This window comes from Heptranchias perlo, chromosome 7 (assembly GCF_035084215.1).
Source record: "Heptranchias perlo isolate sHepPer1 chromosome 7, sHepPer1.hap1, whole genome shotgun sequence".
Lineage (NCBI taxonomy): Eukaryota > Metazoa > Chordata > Chondrichthyes > Hexanchiformes > Hexanchidae > Heptranchias > Heptranchias perlo.
The window spans coordinates 28,965,886-28,992,177 of NC_090331.1; the positions used below are offsets into that span (position 1 = coordinate 28,965,886).

A 26,292-nucleotide genomic window follows, 5' to 3' on the forward strand; every position below is an offset into this window, starting at 1 on the left:
AAGGGCAGATCACTTTTCCCGTGGAGTTTTTATTTCTCATTGGAATGTATATTTGTTGAGAATACTGAAATATTTCTTTAAATGTTTGCCATTGCTTTTCAACAGTCATACCCTTTAATTTCCCCATCTACCTTAGCCAACTCACCCCTCATACCAATGTAATTAGCTTTGTTTAAATTTAAGACTCTAGTTTCGGCCTTAAGTACGTCATTCTCAAACTCAATGTGAAATTCTATCATATTATGATCACTCTTCCCCAGAGGATCTTTTACTGTGAGATTACTAATTAACACTGTCTCATTATATAATACAAGATCTAAAATAGCCTGTTCCCTGGTTGGTTCCATGACATATTGCTCTTGGAAACAGTCTCAAATGCATTCCATGAACTTATCCTCCAAACAACCGTTGCCAATTTGATTTGCCCAGTCTATATGAAGATTGAAGTTTCCAATGATTACTGCATTACCTTTGTTACAAGCTCCTATTATTTCATGATTAATACTCTGTCCAACAGTATAGCTACTATAAGGAGGCCTATAATCTACTTCCACCAGTGTTTTCTGCCTCTTGTTATTTCTTATTTCCATCCATACTGATTCTACTTCCTGATCTTCCAAGCCAAGATCCTTTCTCACCACTGTCCTTATGTCATCCTTTATTATTAGGGCTCCACCCCTTCCTTTTCCATTCTGCCTGTCTTTTATAGGTCATGTACCCTGGAATATTTAGTTCCCAATCTTGGTCACTTTGCAACCATGTCTCTGTAATGGCTATTAGATCAAACCCATTCATCTCTATTTGAGCAACTAATTCATCTATCTTGTTAAGAAGTTTCTCCTCAACTGAGATGAGGAGAAACTTCTTCACTCAGAGGGTAGTAGGTCTGTGGAATTTGCTGCCCCAGGAAGCTGTGGAAGCTACATCATTAAATAAATTTAAAACAGAAATAGACAGTTTCCTAGAAGTAAAGGGAATTAGGGGTTACGGGGAGCGGGCAGGAAATTGGACATGAATTTAAATTTGAGGATCAAATCAGCCATGATCTTATTGAATGGCAGAGCAGGCTCGAGGGGCCGATTGGCCTACTCCTGCTCCTATTTCTTATGTTCTTATGAATGCTCCGTGCATTCAGATAAAGAGCCTTTAATTTTGACTTTTTACCATTTTTTCCTGCTTTGACCTTACTTGTTGATGCTCTATTATTGGTGAACTCTCTGTCTCTTCCTTCCACACTCTACTTATCTTTACCCAAATCACTACACTGCTCTGTTGCCTTGACTTTTCTCATTAGATTTCTAAATTTTCCCTTACCTGACACCTCCCACCCCCTTTTAGTTTAAAGCCCTATCTACAGCCCTAGTTATTTGATTTGCCAGGATGCTGGTCCCAGCCCAGTTTAAGTGGAGCCTGTCCAAATGGAACAGCTCCCTCTTTCCTCATGAATCGAAACCCCTGTCTCCCACACCATTCTTTGAGCCATGCATTTAGCTCTCTGATCAGTTTGTCCCTATGCCAATTTGTATGTGGCTCAGGTAGTAATCCAGAGATTATTACCTTTGAAGTTCTGCTTATTAATTTAGACCCTAGCTCCTGAAACTGGCTCAGCAGAACCCCATTCTTAGTTTTACCTGTCGTTGGTTCCTACGTGGACCACAACTGGATCCTCCCCCTCATGCTCCAAGTTCTTTTCCAGCCGCGAAGAAATGTCCTTAACCCTGGCACCAGGCAGGCAACACAGCCTTCGGGACTCTCGGTCGCGGCTGCAGAGAACAGTGTCTATTATACTATCCTCTATCACTACCACTTTCCTTTTTACTAATACCAGATGCCTACGACTGAAAAACTGACTATAAACTTTGAACTTATGTTCGACACGGCTGTAATCTTAGATATTAAATGTAACTGTCATATTGTTATTAAGTGAAACCTAAATAATGCTGAGATATTGTGACGCTTGCAGTCAAATTATAATACTTATGATGAATATAAATCAGAATATAAATTATCAACGTACCTTTGCTGCAACCACCATTACTTAACTTTGTGATGGTACTGAAAATATAACAAAGGGAATTAAATAAGTGTTAATAATTTAAATCTACATCTGGCAGGTAAGAGTTAATTTGCACTCCACTCAGTGATACTGTGGTCCCGCTGTTGACTGATCTGGTTAATAATCACCATCTTGCAAACTGGTTTTTGTAGAGCAATCTGGAACAAGCTAACTTAGGCACAGTATATGAAAGCAGAGACATAATTTTTCATATTGTATACATAAAAATGGGAAATTCATCTGATGTCCTTCTAATAATATAGGCTACATATTGGGATTTTTCAATTCAATACTTTGACATATTGTTGAGCTGTGCGGGATTTACCCTCTGTCAATCCCAGACCTTCATGATTTGAAATATTTGCCAGTATGTTCACTTAAATCTGGTTCATTTCCCATCAGGGAGAGGTTGAGTTGCTCTTTACAGTCCATGGAATCTGCCATTAACCTTCCAGAAATTGAACAAAACTGGGAATTTCATATGCAGTCTCACCGATGTTTTATGAAGTGTCCAGATTAGTTAATTGCCTCTTTTGGGCAATTACTCAATCAAACTATTTATTTATGCATTTTTAAATTTTATTTCCCTTGATGATTGCTGCTATACATTGAAATCATGCCTCTAACATCTAGTTATCTATTCTATCCCTTTTTATCAGTTCCATGTTATTCAACAGTGTATCTTTCATTATGTAATTAATTGTATTTTCTATACTCTATTCAATTGTAAATAACTGCCAGTCAAGAAATTACAATACATTTGTTAGGGGTGGCCAGCTTTCAATAAATTAATGTTGACTTAAATATATTGCTATGCTCTTGAATTACTCCTCTACAAAAGACTCCACTACTTTTCCCTATAGATGTCAAATGAATGGGTCTTTAATTCCCAAGCTAATGCTTCTGACATTTTCTAATAATCAGAACATTAGCAATTTTCCAGTTTTCTGATGCCAACCTTAAGTCCAACGTACTGTGAAAAATGTCTGTCACAGCTCCCCCTTAAAGCAGTTTTTTTTAAATAGTAACTATATCAACTGAAGAGGTACACTGGATGACAAGCGAGAATTGATAGTGTGCAATCTCATTTTCAAATCATATTAATGACTATTAAATATTGAATGACAATTGAGTAAATATGCAGCACCTACCACGTACAGATTGACTGATTAAGCTGCCAGCACTGTTATTTGTATTTTCAACATTGAGCTTTCTGCAATATAGCAGGTGCAATGCATTTTTTTTTTTATTTCCCCTGTACAATTGTTGCAAAATTGGAAACCCAAGGACTCATTTAGATTTATTGATATATCTTCAAAAGCTTCAATAAGAAAAATATACACACGGAGAATAAAAGAAACCTGCGTCATCAAGCTCCAGATCTGACCACTTCACATCCCTTTCAATAACCTACTTCCATTAAATTACAATTCTCCAGATACTTGGATTATTTGGTACCCTGTGCAAATAAATAAGTTGCAAGTTAAAAAAAAACCAATATATATTTGAGGTCAAACATAAACAGGCTAAGTAAGTCATTGTGAAGTGTAAACTCAACAAATCTTCCTTTATGGGGTAATATTTTGCAATTGATTTTTTTTTAAATCAGAAAATTGTGTTTGCCTGTTTCTCACCAAATGTGTTGAAGTGAGAGACTGCTGTGAATATATTGAGTTCTTAACAGTAAAATATCCAATCACTTCACTGCAGATGAGTGAGAGGCTGTGCAGTTACAACCTGCCAAGTGAACACACATGAAAAATGTCAGCCTAGTCATGGCAGTAAGATCGTTATTCTGTTTCTAAAATAGTAATACATTTTTCTCAAGTTTCTTGCACACTATTTATATTTCTTAAATTTAAATTTCAAGAACTACTTTGCAGCACAAAGGCCAAATACGTGCATATCGCTCCTTTAAAGTGCTTCAGCCAGAGACGGTGGCCGGGAAGGGCAACGCAGTGGGTGGCAAGGGAAGACATTGAAAAAAGAAAAATCACAAAAATAGCACCAGCTGAATAAAAGCAGAAAGCAAGAAGAGCAAGAATATAACTCCCAGTCTCTTTTGGCAGAAGCAAATTCATAATGTTCCAAACTCAGTAACAAATCCCTACCTGTAATACGGTTAATGTGAAATCCTAAACAACCTTTTGCCAACTGTGTAACTGCTAAACTTTCTCGCAATACATCACTCCTGTGTTAATAGGGTTAAAAATTCCATTTGTGAAGAGGGTTAATATTTTTGAAAATAAAAATCATATCCTGCTCATCCAACTGCTCGGTTAATTTATGCAATGAATACCTGAGCCATGTCGACCAGGAATATCTCAGGGTCAATCCCTAATCTATGCTGAATTAGCTGATTGTAACCAGGGTAGCAGTAAGGCATTACAACTGTCTCTGTGTTAAGGAGCAGAAAATCAACCAAGTTTCCTGCTGGAAGCAGGCTCTGTTTTCCAGTAAAATAGTCTGCTGACACTCCCCATCAAAGGTTACACATGAATAATGCCTAGCCGGGCAATGAACCGGAAGCACACCCGATGTCTGTGGACTGTATCCCAGCAGGCAGTCAACATCTTCAGATGAGGGACCAACATGCCGAGGAAAAAAAATACAGGATCCATTTTTCTAAAAAATGGAATTAGAAAATTTAAGTAGATGGGCCTATGTTATTTACCCTTTTTAGCAGCCATATCAATATTTTATAGACGGCAGATGGACAGAAATAACAACGGCAAACTTTAACAAAATGCAGTTCAATAAAAACACTTCCTAGAATACATCAGCAGAGACGGCATGACTACTTAAATGTTTGATGCTTTAACAATACTGTTGACACTCATTTTCAACATGCAATAAATTATTAAAAGCAAAGTACAAGTCCTATCCTTAAAGTTACCATCAGATAAACACCTGTCTGCATAATGCTAGAATTTGGTGTCAAATCAACATGGAACAGATACAAATTCAATCCTCTGCAAATGATAACCATTTCACTTCCCATCATAACCTTCAAAATACAAAGTTAAATTTCAATTTATTCAATTTTAATTATGCTAAATAGGAATAGTTCTTCTTAAGCAGACTTTCTCTTTTTGACTGATCAAGCATTATAGATGAATCAATCAAAACTGAGAATCCACGAAGTGCTGTGGCCCATCAGCAGCAGCAGAATTGTATACCACCATAATCTGGAACCTCATGTCTGGCACATCCCTCACTCCACGATTACCATTAAAGTGGGAAACCAATCCTGCTTTAATGGGGCATGCAGGAGCATACCTTAGTGAAACCACCACAGAGAGCTACCTGCATACTAAACATCAGTTAAGAATAGTAGTTGACAACCAGGCAAACAACAGGAAAAAGAAACACCATGAAAAACCCCATATTTGACCACAGTGGAATCGAGCACGAGTGCAAGAGACAAGCCTCAAGAGTTTGCAAGCATCATCAGCCAAAAGTGCCCAGCAGACGATACTACTCAGCCTCCCCAAAAGTCTCCATCATTATACATGCCAGTGTCCAGCCAATTCAATTCATTCTAAGTGACATTAAGAAGTGGCTCAGTGCACTGGACACAGTGAAAGCTAAGGGCACTGAAAAAAATCCTGACTGGTCCTGAAGACCTGTGTATCAGAGTTCGCTGCTCCATGAATACAGCAATGACACTGTTATATACCCGACAGTATGGAAGATTGCACAGGTATACCCAATCCACAATGTTTTTCATTGCTCCCCCCAGGTACCACAATGAAGTAGATAGGTGGGATCTTCTACCACAAAACTTACCACAAAATGAGAGCTTATCTACCTATTTAATAGTAAGTTTTTACACAACACTGTCACTATTTCTTATACCAAACAGCATCTTTAAAGTACAGGTGTATCCACATTATTTCAGATGTTACAATGCAAAATCAGGATACATAGTTCTTTTTCAGTCTTCATCTGCTCTTCTGGTTAGCATCTAATCAAATTAAAGAGGCACTTGAAAGAAATAGGTTTTATTTAGTGGAAAAAAAAACATACAATTCAGAGAGATCAAGTAAAATGTCTCAGTGCTGTGGCTTCTCCACCAGACCTACAAAGTCTAATACCCATTTCATATTACAATGTTTTAGGCTGTAGCCAGACATTACGTATACAACTTCTTCTGTATACAGTCCCATTAGCAACATGGATAGCAGTCCAAATTCATAAACCATTGAGGAGAAAATTCAACATAAAATATCTACTCCATGAAACCAAACATATCAGCACAAAAATATGTGCTGATATTATATATTATATATCATATAACATTATAACATTTAGGATTACGTGCCAATTCAGTTGATATGCTTAGCATTTAATAATCTAACTTTTTTTACATACACTCCAAACAAATTTATCCTAGAGACTTTACTATACTTATACATGAGCACACGTCATTTTGCTGTGATGGCTGTACTATATTTAAACAATTCGGGGCCGATTTTCGGATGGCTGAGCGGGTGTGTTGGGGACGGGGGGTTTGTAAAATGGGGAAATCCCGGAGCGGGTCCGGAGCCCGGCTCCAACCCGCCCACTTCCGGGTTCCTCAATGACGCGTGTGGGTGCGTGCGTAGCTCCCGCATGCGGGACTCCCATCGGTAATTAAAGCTGGCAGGATGACAATTCACATACTTATTTAGATAGTTGAGGTCCTTGACAGACCTCATTGACTAGAGATTTTGGCAGGGATGCAATTTTCAAGCATCCTCAGTGTGTTTCCCGTGCTGTGGGAAACACTCCCTGTTGAAGCAGACATGTTACAGCCAGCAGCCAGTGGGAGATGCAAAGGATTCTTTGACATGTGGGCGGTAAACTTCTTTTAGCAGCAGGGCACTGTCACTTCAGACAAAGTTTTGGCTGCAACACCTTTGTCTTTCCACTCAAAATTATTAATTGATGCCCTAAACTCTGCTGTGCAAACACATTTACCTACTTTGAGGATCCCCTCAAACTCACACCTTAAGGATGGGGAGCGCCATAGCTGCATTCATCACTTCATCCGAGGACGAGCAACATCACCAGCCTCGCCATGCACGCCGTCCATCTCCAACACGTGGAGCTCCACAACACAGTGCTGCGCTACACGCACCTGCACACAGCACAGAGGGCAACAACAGAAAGAGCGGCGTCGCAGGAGGCACTACCCTCGCCACAGGGTCTACAGACCGAGGCTCAGCTACCTGGACCTCTCTGAGGAGCAATGCATACGGAGGCCAAGTAGTCGCGGACATCAGCAGCCTCCTTCATGCCGAGCTGTTCCTGGCTGGCCCGTGCAGCATCTTCTTACCTGTCGCTGTCAAAGTCACCACTGCCCTCAACTTCTTTGCCTCCGGATCCATCCAGGGTGCCACCGGGGACATCGCTGGGGTCTCTCAGTTGTCTGCACACAAGTGCATAAGGCAGGTCACCGACTGATTGTTTGCAGGGCCTCGCACTATATCAACTTCCCCATGGATGACCTCAGCCAGATGGAGAAGGCAGTCGGATTCCACGCTGTAGCTGGCTTCCCATGGATGCAGGGTGTAATCGATTGCACCCATACAACAATACGAGCAACTCCACACGAGCCAGGACTGTTCATCAACAGGATGGGCGTATCACTCCATCAACACTCAGCTCATCTGTGACCACTGCAAGAGATTCCTCCACGTGTACGCCAGATACCCTGGCAGCTGCCACGATTCCTTCATCCTCCGGGAGTCTAACATCCCGCCCATCTTCCACGCACCCAACACCCGCAAGGCTGGCTCCTCGGGGACAAGGGATACCCCCTGCACACGTGGCTCATGACAGCTCGGAGGAATCCCACCACCAAGCAACAGTGTCAATATAACGACAGCCACATCACTACCAGGTGTACAACTGAGCATGCTATAGGACTGCTCAAGATGCGCTTCAGGTGCCTTGATAGTTCTGGGGGAGCGCTTCAATACGTGCCAGACAGAGTGGGACGCATTATAGTCGCCTGTTGTGCCCTGCACAACATGGCACAAGAGAGAGGGGTGCCACTGGAGGAGGCCCCATCCACATCTGCCTCCCATATTGAGGAGGAGGAGGAGCAGAACAGCGGCTCACCTGGCTGCTCGTGAGACCAGGGAGTCACTGATGTGTGAACGGTTCTCCTAACATCAGATAGTGTGAAGAGTCCAGTCCTCACCACCTGGACAGAGCAGTGGCCACACCAGCCCCCTCCCCCGCCCCCTGCACAAAAGTCATGCAACTACACATGGAAATTATAGACCAGTTCGCCTAACATCTGTGGTGGGTAAAATTTTGGAGTCGATTATTAAGGAGACAGTAGCCGAACATTTGGACAAACATAATTTAATAGGACAAAGTCAGCATGGCTTTACGAAGGGGAAGTCATGTCTGACAAATTTGCTTGAGTTCTTTGAGGACATAACGTACAGGGTGGATAAAGGGGAACCAGTGGACGTGGTGTATTTAGACTTCCAGAAGGCATTCGACAAGGTGCCACAGAAAAGATTATTACTGAAGATAAAGAATCACTGGATTGGGGGTAATATTCTGGCATGGGTGGAGGATTGGTTATCTAACAGGAAGCAGAGAGTTGGGATAAATGGTTCATTCTCAGACTGGCAACCAGTAGCCAGTGGTGTTCTGCAGGGGTCGGTGCTGGGTCCCCAACTCTTTACGATCTATATTAACGATTTGAAGGAGGGGACAGAGTGCAACACATCGAAGTTTGCAGATGATACAAAGATGGGAGGGAAAGTGGAGAGTGAGGAGGACATAAAAAACCTGCAGGGGGATATAGACAGGCTGGGTGAGTGGGCGGAGATTTGGCAGATGAAATACAATATTGGAAAATGTGAGGTTATGCACTTTGGCAGGAAAAACCAGAGAGCAAGTTATTTTCTTGATGACAAGAGACTGGAAAGTACTGCAGTACAAAAGGGATCTGGGGGTTCTGGTGCAAGAAAATCAAAAAGTTAGTATGCAGGTGCAGCAGGTGATCAAGAAGGCCAACGGAATGTTGGCGTTTATTGCTAGGGGGATAGAATATAAAAACAGGGAGGTATTGCTGCAGTTATATAAGGTATTGGTGAGACCGCACCTGGAATACTGCATACAGTTTTGGTGTCCATACTTAAGAAAAGACATACTTGCTCTCGAGGCAGTACAAAGAAGGTTCACTCGGTTAATCCCGGGGATGAGGGGGCGGACATATGAGGAGAGGTTGAGTAGATTGGGACTCTACTCATTGGAGTTCAGAAGAATGAGAGGCGATCTTATTGAAACATATAAGATTGTGAAGGGGCTTGATCGGGTGGATGTGGTGAGGATGTTCCCAAGGTTGGGTGAAACTAGAACTAGGGGCATAATCTTAGAATAAGGGGCTACTCTTTCAAAACTGAGATGAGGGGAAACTTCTTCACTCAGAGGGTGGTAGGTCTGTGGAATTTGCTGCCCCAGGAAGCTGTGGAAGCTACATCATTGAATAAATTCAAAGCAGAAATAGACAGTTTCCTAGAAGTAAAGGGAATTAGGGGTTACGGGGAACGGGCAGGAAATTGGACATGAATTTAGATTTGAGTTTAGGATCAGATCAGCCATGATCTTATTAAATGACGCAGCAGGCTCGAAGGGCCGATTGGCCTACTCCTGCTCCTATTTCTTATGTTCTTATGTACACCTACACTCATTGTAGAGTGACCCAATAGGTGGCATCAAGTGTGAGTGTTCTCATGGTGAACCTCATGAAAGGGACTTATTGCACAAGCCAGTGAAGAATGGGCAAGACGTGGCAGTAGTGGTGATAATAATAAGATTTATTGTGAGCGGGAAAAAAGATCAAGTATAAATAAAAAACATGACAAAGCGTCAAACACCCTTGTGCATCCGCTTACGGCTACTCCTACGTGGTACTTCCCCTGTGGCTGCAGCAGAGATAATGGCAGGTGCACTTGTTCATGCCCTGACCGATTAGATGCTTTGGGCCGACGCCCTCTGGGTTTCGGTGCCCGTGAGGGCCCCTCCAAAGGCTGCTCCTCCTGCTCCTGTGCAGAAGCAGACTCGACCACCTGGAGAGGAGGCAGCATTGCGGGTACTGGTTGAGAGGGGGGGCAAAGGGTGAGACGTGGAAGCGCTTTGAGTGGGGTCCCCACTTCCATGTTCCCTTTCGCCATCATCCTGCTCCTGGGCCAGGCCCACATCACACCTACCTCTCTGCTGGACGACAGTTTGGAGGACATGTGTGAAGCCTTGTAAGGCCAGTGCTAGTGTATATGCCTGCCTATTTAAGGCGGCAGAAAGTTGCTCACCCTGAGTCCAAACGGCTAGCCTTCCCTCCATCGCAGACATTCCCGCACCTACCCACGATACTATCTCAGAGATGTCCTCACGTCCCTGTGACAGTATTCCACTCATGCAGGAGTTGGACTCCTCCATCCTCTGCGCGATTGTGGAGAGTGCACGTGGCACCTGTTCCAGCACCTCACAAATGTGCTGCTGCCCCTCGATCATTCTCCTTTTCATGGGTGGTCCCCAGGGTTCAGCATCTGTGTCCAGCTGAGCAGAGCCTGGAGAAGAATGCTCCCACCGATGCAGACTCTCCACTGCTGCCCCTGCCACCAGCGTCTGCTCGTGCTCACGTGTGGTGACTCACAGTATGCGATCCCAACTAAGTGACGACAGGGACCCACCGAGGTGTGTGTATCTGCACTGGTGGATGGCTCATTCAGATGTGACGGTGCCCCCTCAGAGGCAGACTGGTCCTCTGAGGAATCGCCCTTCGCCGTCACGGCAGTCACTGAAGGCCCTGTAAGAGAACAGAAGGCAATATTAAGCATGATGACAGATACTGAGGTGCTGAAGATGGCAAGGCATGTTAACATCATTTGCTGTTGTGAGTGCTGAATGTTAAAGTTCTGTCACCAGCCGTTTGTCGGATGGCAGTCTAGGCATCCCCCACTGGCAGGCACTCGAGGGTGCGGCTCAATTCAAGAGCCTCCTGCTCCATGTCCGTGAGGACGACCTGATGTGGCGGTCCCCTCCGGTCTTCGTCCTCTCCCGTGCATTCTGGGCTCTCTTCTCCTATAACAGGAGAAAGTAGAGAGGCGTGAGTGAGTGATGCTGACGTGGCCAAATGCTGAATGCATTGGTTTGGGTGAGGCTGACCGTGAAAGAGATGCATCAGAGGATGAGTATGAGTCAGTGCCATGACATTGTATTAGGACTGGGTTGAGCGGTAGTGATGGGATGAGTACTGGGGAGGTGAGTAAGCGCAGGTAAGTTAAGGATGAGATTTGAGTGGGTGTGAGGAGTGATGTGATAGAGTAATGTTGGCAATGCAGAAGGAGTTGTGGGGTGGGGGCGGTGATGTGGAAGACGGAGTGTAGGAGAATGAGTAAGTATACTCACTTTGGCTGACCTAGTTGGGTCATTGAAGCGCTTCCTGCACTGGATCCAGCTGCGGGATACATTGCTTCTGCTGCTGACCTCCTCTGCCACCTCGAGCCTAGGTGGCAGAGGCAGGCCACTTCCTCCCGTCCGCCGGGTAGAATATCTCTCTCCTCCACCTCACCCCATCCAGTAACACCTGGAGTGAGGCATCATTAAACCTGGGAGCAGCCTTTCCCATGGGCTGCTCCATGCTGCTCTTTTGGTTGTTTGCTGCAGGAGCAGCATTGGAGGACTGATCCTTTAAATAGGGCTCCTCCAGCTGACAGCCTGTGATGCGGGTGCGCATTCCGTCGGCTGTGCGCGTTTCCAATGGGAAACCCGGAAGCCAAGGTGAGTGGCTTCAATTTACCCGTGGTCGCGTGCAGAACGCACCGATTTTACTGGGTGGGTTACCCACGCGCCCAGTCACCCCCCCCCCCCCCACCCCGCCCCGACCGCCAACCCACCTCCCTGGTAATATTGGGGCCTTCATTTCACTGGAGGACTGCTCTTCAGCACCCACTAAAACACAGGATGGATTGTTACATGGCTATTTAAAGAGGCCCTTGAAAGAAATAAGTTTTATAACATACACACAGTGGAAGAAAAAAACCATACAATTCAGAGCGACCAAGTAAAATGTCCCAATGCTGTGGTTTCTCCACCATCTAACCTAGGAAGTCTAATACCCATTTCATATTACAACATTGGCTCTGGAGACAGCACACTGATATAAGAGAGGTACCACACACGTCAGAGGCAAGGAACATCACAATTCAGAAGAAATATTCTTGGTCCGCATTGATTGCCATTAGAGCCACCTTTCTCTTCTCTTAATTTTCATGCTGCTGGCCTGTACGGAATTACTTCCTCTCCCGCTCCACCCAAATTAGGTGGATGCAGAGGCATAACAACATCGCTATAGAGCAAGTGTGCACACATAAATCCTGCGCATGGGCAGCTGCTCTGGTGTTGTAATATAAATGGGCCAAATTCAGAACTCAGTGATTGTAGATCCACAGTTCCTCAAAAAAATGGTTAATTTGATAAGTGATACACAACAGGGAATACTCATTTCACCATCACTTAATGTCAAATAGAGAGTTTTACTACAAATGACATGAGGCAATCCAAACTCAATTTACTTACCTGTTTATTGTTTAATAAATCTGATAAGTAGATTATAGCCTATGCCACAATGTCTAGTGGAATGTTTATTATTCCACCTCTCTGTTCAGGAATCTACATGATGACAGTGAATCAACTAGTAAGTTGAAATGTAGTACCATTTGTTTAACTCCTGAGCTCATTTTTTTACTGAGATATTGGATAAGTAAATGCTATAAATATTTCAAACATTTAAAAAAAATAAGCAAAGTACAGACAATATTACTAATTCTGGTAGAATGAAGATTAATGTGAAGCCTCATGGGCTTGATTCTTTTACTCTGTAAGCACCATCGCTATTTTAAAATAAAATAATCAGGCCATAACAATTGTGTGAACTGGCACATTTCTTCAAATATAGCTGATTACCTGTACCTCCTTTAACTACAGCAATTATGCAGATAGCTGCATATAATTCAGTGTAGAATTCACTCTTCACAACTATACACAGCATTAGGCTGCTGTTACATAATTGTGGAGGTCATATTGCCCATCCCTTCTGGCTGCAGTAAGGTCAGTGATGAAAGATATCTTTCACATGCAAGCTTGAACATGCAGAGCTCTGCTACCCAAGAAGCTCATTTCTGTTAGCAGACAGAGAATGTGTGTCAACTTTTTTCTAAAGTTAAAATAGATGCCCAAAGTTTTAAAAGTTTCCAGATGGCCCAATGGACTGACTGAATACTTTTATAAAACACCAGCACCAGACTGGAGTTATACTGCAGCCAGTGCAAGCACACACCGCTGAGAGACTGTTTCATGTCAGGTATCTCGCACTGCAGAGAAGATCAGGATCTGAATCCCTAGCTGCACTGCCACTCCTGCATTGATCTGTATTGGAAATCAATTTGAATCAATGCAACTTTAGTCTCAGAATTATTGGATGTGCCATGGTACATATTTTGCACAAGCTCTGCTTCAAAACATCTTCCATTCTTAATGCTCAATGTCAAAATTGACTGAACTCCCAATTCAGCGCAAAAGCTAGAAATAACAAGGAACTCACTGCCTGGCTGTTAAGCTCAAAAACTAGCTTGATTTCAAACTGCATGCAACTGAATAGCTAAACCATCAGCAGATCTAACAAGGAAGCTCGTACTGCACTTTAATTTCATGGATTACTAAAACATTTCTTCAACATACTTCAGTAAGAAAGTCTAGCCCCGTGAGTCTGGCTGGATGCCAACCCATGTTCCATAGGTGAAAGGTCAGCATTATAATACATGATTTTTCTCACATTAGAAGCTGGAACTCTCCATAACACAGCAGCTCATAGTTCACAACATATGGCAGAGGATTATGTTAGCATGTTACTTTTATAGAATAGGGTAGAGTTCACATTTAAAATGTTTGACCTGGGTCACATGGCAATTTAAAAATGTACAAATGGCAACGTAGGTCATGAAAACAATCTGCAGTAATCCTAACCACCCATTGAACATTTTATGTATAAAATCATTGCAAAATAGAATACAAATTCCAATGTACAATGCTGTAAATACAAGAGTCAAAAATCAGTGTTAATGCTCTCGATGGCCATTTTCCTGTTGATTGTAAACATCATGTTATCAAAGCTGTGTGTGAAAATACAACTACAGAGCAGTTAGAGTTAGATTTGATTTGGTTGAATTGAGGATGAATTTTATTGCCTCCTGGCCAGTTTTGATTTTGTATTTTGTAATTGAATCGATAGATTCTGGATCGTTAGATAGTGCAGTACAACCTTAATGCCAAATGCTAAACTCATTTAAGTAGCACATTGCCCCAGAATGGGTCACCAATGACTTAGCCAATTTGGAGAATTATTCATATAGACTTTCAAATAATTCATAATGCAGGCCTTAGCAAAGTTTCACTGTACACAACAAACATTTTAATATTAACATTCCTATTCCATAGAAAGTGTATGACATCACAATATATATCATGTTATATTTAAACCATTATAATTATTAATCTTATCAGCCGTGGCTCAGTTGGTAGCAATCTTGCCTGAGTTATGGGCTCAAGTCCCATTCCAGGAGCTTGAACACAAAATCTAGGCTGACACTCAAGTGTAGCACCGAGGGATGGAATGCTGCACTGCTGCGTCTTTCAGGTGAATGTAAGCGATCCCATGGCAGTATTTCGAAGAGTCCTGGCCAATATTTATCCCTCAACCAACATCAATAAAGAACAGAAAATCTGGTCAATATCACACTGCTGTTTGTAGGACCTTGTTGTGGGAAATTGGCTGCTGTGTTTCCTACGCTACAACAGTGAAAACACAAAAAACATACTTCATTGGCTGTAAAGCACTTTGGGATGTCCTGAGGTCATGAAAAGCACTGTATAAATGCAAGTGTGTCTTTCTTTCTTATCCATGTCTTCTAATAGAAATCATACATTACATCCACCTGATAGTTATCCCATTTGTCTTCTTTCACCTATTCAAACTGAAATGAAAACACAGCATCTGCCTTTTTTATATTTATTTCTCTCCTCACACCATTTCCAGATCTTTGGCTGAGAAGGTAAAGAGCTACTTCCTACTAGTCCTCTGCCAGTTTTGTTTGATGATCAGACATTTGGAGATGGCCAATTCCAGGGGTGACTTGCTCTTCCCTCTGCCAGACTTCTCTCCAGATGACACAGACAAGTTTGGAAACTCAATGTGCAGTGAACTGCAAGCGAGTGAGGGAGGTCGATTAAAATTTACACTTTATCCATTTATTCTTTAAATCATGTTTTATCAGGACATGGAAAGAGAATGAGCAGTATCAAGCCTTTGTACATGGAAAAAGATTTTTCAGAGTGCATTAACTGATTAAGTAACCATATATCTGAAAAAATAATAAACCAATTTAGCAATAATACTGGAACAATGCTCAGGCAACTACATGATTAAAAGGAATATACTGGGATTTTTAGGGTGTATGTGTGACTGTATTAATCTCAGTAGTGAATCGCAGTAACGGCCGGTGTGACTGTATTAATCTCAGCAGTGAATGATAGTAGTGACAGGTGTGACTGTATTAATCTTAGTAGTGAATGATAGTAGTGACAGGTGTGACTATTATTCTCAGTAGTGAATCGTAGTAACGGCAGGTGTGACTGTATTAATCTAAGTAGTGAATGATAGTAGTCACAGGTGTGACTGTATTAATCTCAGTCGTGAATGATAGTAGTGACAGGTCACGGTCCCTTTAAAGAGCTGCTCTGAAAATCTGAGGCTGGGGTTGAAATTGTTCTTTGGCCGTAGCTCAAAACAGCGATGGTGAATCGACAGCCCGAGTTACACTGACTTCAGTGGAAAGGAAAATCGTGCGGGGTGTAGAATGGGCTGTCCATTCACTATTGCCCGTGTTGCACTAACACCAGAGACTAATTCCACCCCCGGGGTCTCCTGGGCATCGCTGAGAGCTTCTGGGACTGCCCAGGGGGGTAACACATCTGTCCTAAACTAAGTCAATGTATTGATAGATTGGACCAGACTGGGAACTTTTAATCTATGGTTTATGGGGTAATGATTTTTAGTTTATTGGACAGTAAGGTTCCTCCAGGGCTCACGACCAACATGAAATGGTAATATTATGGGATGTTTAACTTCATCAGACACGAGGGAGTGACTGAGTGTGTGAGGTATAAACAGGAAAATTGCCCCACCAATTGGGGTCCACAATCAGTGTCCCAGGTGACCATGGGTGATAATAGGACATTTTGTGATGACCAAAACCAGCGGGTCGGGAAAAAGATGTGTGAGTGACCGGTGAGAAACAAAGATCACCTGGGAACAACCCCCAAAGGACATCAATCAGGGATCAATGCACAATCCAGTGAAAGTCAGGGAAGGGCAGTTAAGAATAGTTCATTGACAGCTTTCTCTTGGAGATGGTTGTGTCCTTGCTTATACTGAACAGTGAGAAGAATATTTTATAACCTGGCCACTACCCGAGACATCGGGACCGTGCAGGGGGAGATAAGCAAAGACCTCCAGACACCCCCCGATCTGTTGATAAGACAGACTGAAAGTGCAGGAATGGTTTGTATTTGATGTCACGTTTGGGATGATTTTGAGAAACCGCTGTGTGTAAATGTGATATGTTGCGTGTGAGGCAACTCGTATGTGGAATGCATGATGAAGATGCACTGAAGAACGGGTCTCAGACACGCTCAGTCACGTTGACAACATCACTGCATGAAATGGTTAATGTGCTCAGGAGAGTGAGGACATCTACTGGGTCACTACTGATCTGAACTTTTTTTAATCAAGGCACTGACACAAACTCCATAAACCGACCAATTAATGAAACAATCAGGATCGAGTTGTGTACAGTTCTGGTCACCCTATTATAGAAAGGATATTATTAAACTAGGAAGAGTGCAGAAAAGATTTACTAGGATGCTACCGGGACTTGATGGTTTGACTTATAGGGAGAGGTTAGATAGACTGGGACTTTTTTCCCTTGAGAGTAGGAGGTGAAGGGGTGATCTTATAGAAGTCTATAAAATAATGAGGGGCATCGATAAGGTAGATAGTCAAAATCTTTTCCCAAAGGTAGGGAAGTCTATAACGAGGGGACATAGATTTAAGGTGAGAGGGGAGAGATCCAAAAGGGTCCAGAGGGGCAATTTTTTCACTCAAAGGGTGGTGAGTGTCTGGAACGAGCTGCCAGAGGCAGTAGTAGAGGCGGGTACAATTTTGTCTTTTAAAAAGCATTTGGACAGTTACATGGGTAAGATGGGTATAGAGGGATATGGGCCAAGTGCAGGCAATTGGGACGAGCTTCGTGGTATAAACTGGGCGACATGGACATGTTGGGCCGAAGGGCCTGTTTCCATGTTGTAACTTCTATGATTCTATGATTCTATGATTCTATATTTTGATAAAGACATGTTGCTGCATGCTTCATTTCAACAATCTCATTGGCCAATATTGATCATATGACATCTACAATTGTGAGACATTTACCAGCAATCTTATTGGCCAGTGATTATGTGATCATTCTATTAGTCTCTAGCATTCACATTGACTATAGTTAATTGTGCCACCGGCCTGACTCATGTGATCAACTGGTCGTTCATTTCATTAGTTTGTGGGATCTTGCTGTGTGCAAATTTGCTACAGAACAGTTTATTTAATGTGAAGCTCTTCAAGATGTTTATGAGCGACGTGGTAAGATAATATATAAATGCAACTTTTTATCCTGTTTGGGAGGCTCTGAACCAATACTGGTAATTCTAGGCCATGTGCAGCGGAGAACTCAACAGACTTATGTTTGGTCCTGGTTAACCATGTGATTCTTTTCTGTGGTAACCACATCTCATTGTTTTTTTGAAGTGCTGTGCTTAGTCTTTGGGAACAATCATCTCATTAGTCATGTTCATTAGTCCCTGACAACTGCCTGATCAAACAAACGACATCACAACACATGGAGCAATTCTCGGGTTATCTCGGGTTTATCTCTGGTTACAAAAAAAAATAGTAGTGGCTAGTGAGCATCAGACTAGGATATACATATGAGGTACTAAAAAAATGTTTTTTTTAAAACTGTCCATGACCAACATCTTAGTAAATCAAATAGTTTTTAAAAATAATAATTTATCGTCAACTTTTTAGTTCTTTTTAAATTAATTATTCAAGTTTTTTTAACAAGTTACTTGCACTATCTTTAACAGGATTTAGTGTGTTCACTTTACTGCATGGAACAGATTAATTAATATATTCTCTTACCAAACAATTCAACTCTGATTCACCTCACCCTATGGTTTATTTAACAGTTGGACTCTGTGGCCTTGAACTTTCTATTGTAATTTGCCAGTGAACAAATTTCTTCGAAAGCTGAACCTTTCAAATCGCTCAATATATATTTTGAAAATTGCCATTTTATCCCCCTCAGCCTTAAGCTTCAAATAAAAGAAGACATATTTTGCAATAACCTGATTAAACTTAACTATAAACTTATCTTGTGTGTCGAATACCCTCACTCATGTTTTTACTGAAATGAATATACTCAACAACTTCATTATTCCTCAACACAGGAATGTGCTCGAGGAGCCATATGGCCGACTCCTGCTCCTATTTCTTATGTTCTTATACACTCAAACAGACAATACTATCTAACTTATTAGTTTATGACCACAGGGAAAGAGAAATGATTGCTATACGAAGCAAGCATTTTGCAATAACAGAAATGTCATGCTTTGCAAAGTATAGAAATAAATCTTTTCTAAGGTTTAAACACAAATTTGAATCTCTATTCAAAAAGGTACAAAACTTACCCCAAAAAAATGCACAAAATGTACAGTACAGTAACCATGGGTTATTATAGGTAACCACTATTAAGGATCGGGTTTCTTGTCTAGCCAGAATATAACTTGTAATTTTTTTACTATTCTTCATGAAAAGACAATAAAAATTAAAAACTAGTGCAATCAAAGATTTTTCTTAGCTTCTATATGCATTTTTAAAAAAAATACAGCAATGGATGTATTTTTTGGGTCAAAGGCTATTAACTTCTTAAGCCCCTACCCATCATGAGTTTCTTCTTCCACTAATTCATTAAACAACATATTTGCTTTCATTGTATTATAAACAAGGAAAACAATTATGTTATTCATAACAAGGGTTACCTTCAAGGTTAAGAGGAAAATGTAGAACCTTTTTTAAAAAAGACATTTGGCAAAGTTTTAATGTAGAATCTCTCAGATTTTTATTTTTGATTATAAACATTAAAGCACCAATGGGCAGAAAAATCTGCAATTCCATTTTATTTCCATTAACCCAGCCTCCCCTAAAGAAATAAAAGGAAAAAGGTAGAGAAATAGGTTGATATTCTTATCCTTAGATAGATTTCTCCAACATCTTAGCAGCAAGAACACTTTATCGGTCCATCAGTCTGACTTCAATTTTAAACCAACTCCCATCTGCATAATTGCCTCATCCTCACATTTTTTCCCATGTTTTTCCTGTATTTACTCAGATTTTTAACATTTTTTTTAAATGAAAGACAACTGAAAGCAGCAATAAAACTCTGGATGGTGCATTCAGAAAATGGCTAAAAATAAGTGCAAATCATAAATCACACACAAAACAGACATCAAATGCACAAAGAATCTCCTGTGAACTGATGGAAACCCTGATCAAGATTTGAAATTTAAGAATTTGTTAGCTTACAAATATACTTAAAAAACACAATCTTAATAAAACATGATACAATGCTATTTTCTGCACTACTTGAAGCCTATTAACAGCTTTAATAAATTAAGGGAATTTAGTGACCAGCATTCATTTGATTTGCATTGCAATTCCTTTTGGTGTTTAAAATATAAATATGCACTGGCCTCAGAATTTCCCAGTAATTAGCTGCAATTTCTGTATAATCTTGCAGTCAATAAATTAGAATGGTTAATAGGAAAATGATTACACAAACAGAATACACTGACCGTCAGTGCCTGAACAAAGAAGCATGTGAAAAAACAGAATTAAACCACCCTTCATAAAACTCTAGCAGGTCATCTGTAGTGTTACTCGGAGATGATGCTATTGCAGAGAAGGGTGAGGATATTACATAAATGGGAGAAGGTGTCAATGAAAGAATTTGGCAAGAAATTTGAGACAGCTCCCCAGAGACAGTGAAACAAATGTTTTTTTGTAATCAGTACACAATAGCCTAGGGAGTTACTCCATCTATCTGTTTAACCTGTAACATAAACAACAGCATTCTTGAACATCTCCAGCTTCCACAATGTAATTTTAAAAATGCTTCTCAAATTTTTTTTTAAATTTCTAAAGACTAAAATCCCTAACATCCTCTGGCAATGGACAGTAATGCAACTAAACAGTGGGGGGAGGGAAGAGAAACACAAGGCATTGGACTGCGTTTCCCTGCTTCCGTGTTTGGGGGACGGGGGTGGACTGTATATACCGTAATTTTCTTCCCAAAACGATTTTACTCTTTATTCGGGGAGAAGGTGCTACCTTTCCCCACCAGCTCCGCATTTATTCTTAGTAGGGGTAATTACCATTCTTTTCTTGAGGGAAGCTTTTGTGTTCACATTGGGGAAGGATTTTGATAGTACTCATCTTTGCTCCCATGCCCTGGTTTTGTTGTTATTGGAGGAGGTGGGGGGGGGGGGGGGGGCGGAATCTTTTTATTCCCCTTTGCAACTGCATGTTTGTTTGTGTATGCGTGTACACGGATGAATGGCTCACTATTAAGCAGTTACAGTTGACACAGAGTGATAAAGAAGCAAAGAATTAATTTCTAGAGAGGGTTACAAGACAGTAATGGAATTAATAACACAGTTAATCATAGCAGCAAAGGGTGGCGGTGGGAGAGAGAGCCAAGTCAGCAACTTCCCCCTCTCATTAAAGAGGAGGGGGAAGTGGACCGCAATTTATAACTGAATTTTAATATAAAATTTAGAAGTTAACATTTGGGTCCCATAGCTGTACTATGCGTCATCAGGTCTCTGAGCTCTGAGAAAAAATATTTGATATGGGGAGATAATGTAAATTTGTTTCTAAAATGACTAAACTCACTGTAGTTCATATCATGTTTTAAACTGGCTGTTAAAGAAAAAGCAAATATATGGTGTCATTTTTGATATTTATGAGCTAAATTACAGATTGGTATTGAAGTTGCACAAGGTGAGCCAGTAATTATAAAGTCAATTCCCTGAGGTGCAACATCATCCCTGGCCCCTCTTTATCTGTATGCTTCCCCTTAGTTAATTCATCTGCAAGCATGGGATCAGCTTCCGTAAGGATGTTGATGATACCCAACGCTATCTTTCCACCACCCATCTTGAACCCACGGCCAATACCATGGTGTTGGACAACCCGTCATCAACTCTTGGATGAGTCACAACTTCCTTAAGCTGAACACTGGGAAGAGTGAAGCTATCATTTTTGGCATCCACCATGAATTCTGTTCCCTTGCTGCTAATACCATTAGCCTTAGGATGAACAGTCACACAGGATGAACAAAACTACATACATCCACAGCATGAGCCCTGAACAGATATTGATACCCCATATCCTCTGCTTATTTCCATTTCTGTAACATCTTCTGTCTTTGTCCCTATCTCAGTGCACGAGTTGCTGAAACCCTTATTCAAGCTTTAGTCACATCCAATTATGCCAATGCTCTCCTTGCTGGCCCTCCATCATCCATCTTCCACAAACTTGTCCAAAACATAGCTGCTGCCCACATCCTGATCCAGAGTAAGTACCATTCGCTCATCACTACCATCCTCACTGGCCTACATTCTCCCAACACATTCAATTTAGAATTCTTGTTCTTGTCTTTAAATCTCTTCACAGCCTCACATCTCTCTAAATCCTCCAACCAGGTATCTGCTCTTGAATCCTTTGGTCTTCAGATTCCAGGGGGTAAATTTTCATATTGCTTCCAAGGCCTAAACCTGCGTTGAGACTCGGCCCCCCCATTATAGAAACAGCCCGATTTTCATTTCCATTTTACTTTTAAAATCAACATTTCAAAAATCCTATATTTAGTAAACTATGCTTTGGGATAGCTATACATCTTCTATAGTAATTTTTATTTCAAGTTATAGAGCAGTAGGATGCAGCAGTTATTTCACAATCATCAAAAGTAGTTCCAGGGAAGAGTCATCACATTACTCCAGAGACCACAGCTGTTGTAGAATGTATACTATGAATTGCATGGGTGCTTTTACCTAGTTTTGGGTCATTTTTTGCTGACAGCAGCTCTCAATGCCAACAGTCAGTGTGCTCTGCATCACTGATGCACAACAATGGCCACAGTGGAGGACAAATGATTGATGCAATCACTTCAAGCTTAAAATCTATAATCAACTGTGGTTAACAGAAAATCACATGGTCTGTATATATTAGAAAATGGTTCTTTTAAAATTGGAGCTTACAAGGTTAATTTTTTTTGACAAAGATAAATATTTAAAGACATGTCCTGAACAATATGCAGTAGTAAATAAAAACAACTTTCCAGAGTGGCATTCTCCTGTCTGAGAGCATCCAATCAACTCAAGTTCAATGAGCTGCTCACATTAGAATAAAGCCATATATTCCACAGTCAATGTACAATATTTCAAAATTATTAAATGGGCGCCCAAGGAGAAATTATTTTGCAAAAGTCACATTTTCAATATTATTTGTATCGCACTGGTACTGCAGAATCCTAACCAATAGTACAGAACTGAAGCTATGAGCAGCCTTTATTTTCACATAGCTTGAACAACTGTCTCCAACCTAAATAGTATTCATACAAATTCCATGACTCAATGCTAAATCAAGAAGCTATATTTAAGGAATAAGACAGCTCGGTTCAAAACTTTATACCAATAAAAGGATTCTGACAATGGTGGCCAGTAACCTCCAAATAGAATTGAGACGTTCATGGGAATTATAAGGAGCTGTCTGTAATCACAACGATACCCATTAAACACTAAAAAGATTACATGAAAAGAAGTGTTAATGGTGTAGCATTTACTCGCCAATAATAAAGTGCAATCGATAGGGACCTGTGGAAAGATTATTCTTTCTATGAACTGACTGGCTAACAAGAATGCCAGTCAGGTCCTCACTCATGAAAGAAAAATCATTAAGCACTGATCCTTGATTAGCCACAGTGTGCAGCCTTAAGTGCAAGAACTCAGCATTCACCATGTCCATTGCTCATTCTGTCATGCACTATGGTAGAGCACTATACACCATGTGTTGAGGTGGAGCAATGCATTTTCATGCTATGGATTTACAGTTTCAACAAAAGATGCTGATGCAACTATTGGGTGCATTCAAAAGAAAAAGGAATGGTTTTATGCAGCCCCCAAACTTCTCATCCACTACAGATGCATCAGTAAATCACGTATCATAAAAGCATCAAACATGCCAGCAATACCATTCTAGTTCTACTACTATACATCTCTAGATCTTTGAGCTTCAAATGTTTTCTACAATTAAATCACAATAAAAACTCAACTAATTTAGCAGGGAATGCTTTGTATCGGTCAAGATTATGCTAGAATCTGCATTTATATATAGAATGGGAATTCTATGCAGGAATTGCAGTTAATTCAATTTTATTTCAGATTTCCAGCATTTATGCTTATCCGTTCTCTCTCCACTGGAATTCAAGGCTTTGGTCCAGCTGGCCATCACTGTGATGAAGCTTTGGATGGCATGGGAGTATATTGATGTGGTGCTGTCCACCACCATTATTTTGAATTTATTAAATCCTATATCATTTTAGTTTAGCAATAATTTACGCAATACTTCAAACCATTATGAAAGATATATCTGAAAGCAAATTACTTCAGTGTGAACAAACTTTGACGAAGTGAGATAATTTGAAATGCAGATATTTTAAAATGGATTAGGTTTTCAGAGTCTGTAGCAATGGGGACTCCAGACAGTAGTTTCACCCAATGAAAATAATGTGACAGTCATCCTGCCTGCGGCTGCGTGCAATTTTACTGCCAATCATTTGCCAATGGGAGAAAATATATAGATGAGTCTTCAACAGAGGCTGCATTTATATTACTTTATCAATCTGAGATTGGTACCTGTCGGCTCTGATACCAGACACTTGTCTCTGCACCTCACCACAGAGGACTATGCGCTTCAAGGCACGTGCAGAATTCCTCTCTTACTGCTGTTAACGTTTATTGTTAGGATAAAGTGGGCCCATTCTCTCCTATTAAAAATACTCAGTACAAAGTTTTGAAAGTTCCCAGGTAGTCCAATAAACCATAATTACATTTTGGGGTTTTACACTCTATATTCTACTGAGGTTTAGCATTATCGACCACTCCAGTAAGTGGATTTTGTGTCCCCTAAGATGCGGTGTACGCCATTACCTTCTCAATATCTAGAAGGGGGATAGCAAAGGCCAAGGATCAAACAGAGAACCTTTGCCACTATAGACCAACTTACTGGAACGTACCATGTGCCATCATGGGGTTCCCCTCAGCTTTAGTAGGTGGATTGAATATACAATTTATCAGACTGAGATTCAGGCTATAAATCAACAGGCAATTTATTTTAATATGAAACAGGTAGATGAACCGTATTCCACCAATAACAATGTATTTGCAAATCTTCCTATCTTTCATGACATATATATCAAAAACAAAAAATATGTTTCCCTTGAGCTACTTTTCAACCAACTAGATCCTTTACATGGTGCAACGCAACCAGAATCAAATTACCCAGATTCCTCTGCTGGCTGAAGCTGTAGACTGAGTAGATGGGCTCAAGCAGCCCCAGGTAAATCCATAATTAGAAGCTTCTGTCCATGAAAGGGTTACAAAAAAGCACTGGCTCTGTCCACATCTCCACCCCAAACACAACAGTCAACCAAAACCACTACCCCCAGGAAGTCGATCACCTCGAATGTGTTGCTTCATTGATCTCTACTGAGCACTTTGAATGACCTTTGATGGGTGGCAATTCATGTTATCCAGCCAGCTATCAAATACTATTAAAAAGGTACAACTCTGCATCAAATTGACATAAACACATTTAAACCACTTTGTGTTTCAATAGGAACCAGTCACACACAAACTGATACATGAACATCCCCTCCATTAATAAAAAGCAAAAAACTACAGATGCTGGAAGTCTGAAACAAAACCAAAAAATGTTGGAAACACAGCAGGTCAGGCAACATCTGTGGCAAGAACAGGTGAGTTAAGGTTTCTGGTGTGGAATGACTCCTCTCCGCCCCCCCCCCCCCCCACCACCATGAATACTCAATCCGGCACCTTATCTGGGTTCCAATTTGAAGTGTGTCAAACAGACTAGCCATTTACAGTTTGAACCTAGGCTATTGATCCTTCACTTGCTGTTAATATTAATAAGGAATTTAAATCAATAATCTAATTCCTACATTACAATGGTGACTACACTTCTAAAGTACTTCAATGGCTGTAAAGCACTTTGGTGTTAATTGTATGATTTATATCAATGAGTGTTAATTGTATTCAGGTGATGACTATCAATTGGGGACTCCAGTGTCCTTTTTATAGGACAGCGAAGCTAGGATGTGGTGTGTGCATATACAAAGGGAATCTCTGTGAATAAAGGCTTGGAAGCAACTAAAGACCAGGCTCTAGTATTCTATCCTTCACCACATGGCTATCCAATTTTAACATTTAGGACGTCCTGCGGTCATGAAAGGCGCTAGATAAATGCAATTCTGCCTTTCTTTTTCTTTTTTAATAGGCAAAAATAAATTTTTGTTACAATTACTGGAGTTAAACTACAGATGTTGTGAACTTAGACTGGTATGTCTCGTCTGCAGTGCCAGTAAGTGACATTATACAACCAAGTAGTGATACAATTTCAAATTATGTGACAGAAAGGAGGGCTTACAAAAAAAATGGAAAGGAATAGTTTCAACTGGGATTTATGCAGGTAAAAGCACAGGACTAAAAATTTCTGCCAGTCCAAAAATGAAAACACATAATGTAAAATCATTCTCTATATATTTTTTAGAAATTGAAACGAATGGTCAGTCAACATGTGTATGCCATTAAGTACACCATTTTAAACTAATCACCTGCAGAATCTTTAACATTTGGAGCATTTTAACTGACTTCAACAATATCAGAGACAAGTATCTAGATTTTTTTTCCCATCATTTGTT

General features: G+C 40.8%; 1 protein-coding gene across 5 annotated transcripts in view; it reads right to left on the minus strand.

The window, feature by feature from the left end:
* The window catches only part of spopla (speckle type BTB/POZ protein like a), a 220,860-nt gene that overhangs the window by 73,999 nt on the left and 120,569 nt on the right, over positions 1 to 26,292 (minus strand). The window contains exon 1 of one of the 5 annotated variants that reach the window (XM_067987206.1): positions 2,018 to 2,052. The exons of the other annotated variants lie outside the window; for them this stretch is intronic. The gene's annotated coding sequence lies outside the window, so the exon portion shown is untranslated. Of the gene's footprint in view, positions 1 to 2,017; positions 2,053 to 26,292 lie in introns of those variants that run through there. 5 annotated transcript variants of the gene reach the window in all.